General features: G+C 38.7%; 1 long non-coding RNA gene across 1 annotated transcript; it reads right to left on the reverse strand.

Annotated features, from left to right (window-relative positions):
• Nucleotides 1-3,275: 3,275 nt before the first annotated feature.
• LOC109953466 (uncharacterized) lies at nucleotides 3,276-3,697 on the reverse strand. Its single transcript, XR_002273913.1, has 2 exons — nucleotides 3,624-3,697; nucleotides 3,276-3,521 (listed from the first exon to the last, which is right to left on the reverse strand). It is a non-coding gene; the product is annotated as an uncharacterized LOC109953466 (long non-coding RNA).

Below are 3,697 nucleotides of genomic sequence, written 5' to 3' on the forward strand. Positions count from 1 at the left end.
TTCAAGCCCCAACCCCGGGCCTGGCTCCAGGGTGAGGCTCCGGTTGTGCCATGCCGGGCAACGTCACGGTCCTTGATTTAATTCTATTCATAAAGGGCTTTTTGAAGCGCTCTTAGCCAGACTCGTCACCTAGGACCTGCTTGCCTTAGGAGACCCTACCAGGGGCATATAGCCCCCGACAACATAGCTCCTAGGATCACTCGGGTACTCAAACCCCTCCACCAAAATAAGGTGCGGTTCAAGGAGGGGAGTTGTGTTTATTTTTAATGTATATTCTTATTTACACTCTACAGCACTTTGGTCCACCTTGGTTGTTTTTAGTGCTTTATAAATAAAGATGGAATGGAATGAATAATGTAGCATTACTTGCCATGTGAATTGTTGCCCAGATGTCAAGATCTGCTACATCATCCATCTGTAGTACAAGTCCATGAAGCTTTGGGTTCTCCTTCACTGGATTGTGTGGGTCTGAGTTCTGGACTTGACGTACAAGTGCACTGCATTCAACCACAAATACAATGTACTGTACAATGTATTGTATATGACCTGTGTTTTTGATTTTCAATAAACTTGACTTTCACTATACGTATATACTGGCTTGAATAGTGGTTGCCACAAACAGGACACGTATACTGGGGGAAAAAGAAATAAATGGCTGGTGGTGACACCTGGTCTCCATAGAGGCTCTTGCACAGACAGCTTCCTCCACATTTTGCTTTTCTGCTTCAGGTTCACCCATTTGTTAAATGTGCATGAAACAAACCTCTATTATTACGTTATATTAATTAAATTAAGAATGAACCATCCAATCTTAACAGACCACTATGTGTGATGCTTCATGCAACATACCTGGCACTCATTTTATTTCATACAACACACCGATAAATGGTGTTTTAACAGAAGCCCAGCTGATCATATGCACCAATATACAGAACTCTAATCTACTTCACATTCAACACCCACATCTGGTTACGTACTACCCACAGGCATCATTAGACCCCTTTTACTGGAGCACGTTGCCCACTAAAACTGACACGGAGTTTCAACTAGCTCCAACATTTGGCAGTGGATTAATTTAGATCGATAATAATAATAAAATTGTGTTCTAATCCAGAATGTCAAAGCGAAATACAAGCTGAGGCGCATTTGTCAGGCTTCACACACAAACCCATGATGGACTTCTGTACATCAATGCATGTGATCAGTTGAACTACTCTTAAAACTCTATTTACTACATGAAATAAAATAAATGCCAAATATGTAGCATCACATGTATTGGTCTATGTTAACTCTGGACCGTTCTTTCTGAATTTAATGATTATGACATATTTGAAGCTCTTGTCACACAGTCCTAATGATGTCTGTCTGATGCTCATTTAACAAACCAACCTGAGGCAGGAAGGTAAAGTGTGGAGGAAGATGTGGAACAGGTGTGTCACCACCAGCCACCTACTGTGCAGTACAATTCTGAAGTAGTTGGACCATCAATATGTTATGGGACCTTATGAGTTACTAAAAATGATTAGATTGTTTTACATTTCAATTAATGAATTGTTGATAAATTAACTTGTGAAAGTTTAAATTTGACAAATCAAATTGAGGCGGCTTGACAATCAAATTAGTTACTAGTGTGAAATGCAGAAGAGTGTAAAGAAATGTGCAATGCAGGGTCAGACTTTTACACCATAAAATCCTGTTGAGAATGTTCTTAATGTATGTTGAAGTAAATATTTTAGCAGTAGTAAAAGTAGTTATTTCAGTAGCAGCAGTATGGCTGTGGAAGGGAAGTTCACAAACCAGTGAATAGCACATTTCATTCATGCAGCAGACATTAAGGAAAAAGAATTGTGTGATTTGAGTAATGGGGGTCCTGTGCCCCAGTAGAGCTTTATGTCTAGCAACGCCCCTGGTACTAGCCAACTAAACTAGAGAGAATCATTCTCTCCATGGTTAATAGCCAGGCCACCATTCTTTAACATGAAGTTATATCATTAAATCCTGGCCTTGCTTCCACTGGCAATGCTAACGCTCTACATTAACATTCAGTTCTGGCTAATGCTTTGTGACAAAGTGGGTGAGAACTCTCCATTTATCCCCAGTTATTTTATGTATGTCCCTCATTTTTTTAACCACACTTTTAAAATGTTTGTTTAGCTAAAAGTCCACGTTTAATCAATAACATTGCAGGCACATACTGTCCTGGGTTTGTTTGTGTTTGGCATTATGTTTTGTTACAGTTATCACCAATATCTTTGGTTAAAGTAGAACACAGTTACAATTACATTATTGTGTGATTTAGATACAAGTTGTAAAAATTAATTTGTAGCCTTTGTGTTTATACTCACCATTCTTCCAGAAGACAAAAGGAGAAGGCATTCAACTTCCTCATTTTATACACTCTCTGACATCATTGATGACGTTGTGGGGTTGGCCAGGTGTGTCAGACACACGAGGAATTCAACTCTGGTACACTACAATATGAAAGTCAACTTGCACTGATCTCAAATTTTCCAGAGTTAATCCATTAGAATCTGCCTTTATTAATGAAAAGGAACATACAATTTACATGATTGTGTAGCTGTAAGTACATATATGATTCAGACAACATCAGAATCATAACAACATTGATGGTGCCATAGAAAAGGAGACGTGGCACAATGTCAGAAATCCATAAGCTTGGCACACATGCTCATCTAAGGTTTTTTTCCTCTCACTGCTCTTGAAATTGTAAGCCTGAAATGAGCAAACCTATAGAACAGAGTTTGCAGGCAGAAACCTCAAAGTAGGTGCATACAAGATCAGGATTACAGGTGCAAACCAAAATGTACAAGCATAAAAGATAAGCTACAATAAGATGAAAGTTACAATAAGACACAAACCCGTTTTCAAGCACATCTTTTTTTGAATAATTTTATATTCCCCATGGTACTTCATGGTCTCCGGGAGGAGTGTCCACAGGGTCCAATGTCTCCACAGTGGCATCAGAGGAAACTGGCTAAAAGCTTGAGCAATTTGGAGGAAATTCTCTTATCATTATCATCATTGCTATAAAGATCAGTTTAATTTGGATTTTTCACCTTTTTTTTATATTTATCATTTGTTTCATAACCTGCCTTTTACAGTGTATTGAAACAAGCAGACCAAGAAGATTTAAGATTGTGATTTTCAACAGTTTTCACCATAATTTAGTCAGTGAAGCTACAACATATTAAAAGCATCATTTAGCATAACGTTTCTTTCTACTGTAGAACCAGTTAAAAACAGAACATGCTGTATTTATACCTTTTGTTACTTTGAAGCCGAATTTGGCCAACAGCTGAGGAGGTCACACCACCTGATATTCAAATGGCAATGCTATTTTCTACCTTCACTGGATCCATGTATGTGTATGGCACTTTCAGACCATTGTTTCTGGCTTTGATGACTGCATTCAACACTTCAAGTTCTGCCTGAAAACACTTTATCAGCATACGTGGAATGTCTTCAGTGAAGTGGTCCTCCTGGTACTGGCCAAGAGGGACCTGATGAGATCAGCAATACAATTAAGATTTTGTTTGTTGGTTTAAATGTTTATCAAGCGTAAACCTTTGGCAACATAACATACACATTTCATGGTTACTTACAAAGTCTGAGGACTCCTTGCTGAGTAGCCACAGGACAGACATGATCTGCACTGTTGCGTTGACATCAGGGAATG

This window comes from Monopterus albus, unplaced genomic scaffold (assembly GCF_001952655.1).
Source record: "Monopterus albus unplaced genomic scaffold, M_albus_1.0 scaffold680.1, whole genome shotgun sequence".
Classification (NCBI taxonomy): domain Eukaryota; kingdom Metazoa; phylum Chordata; class Actinopteri; order Synbranchiformes; family Synbranchidae; genus Monopterus; species Monopterus albus.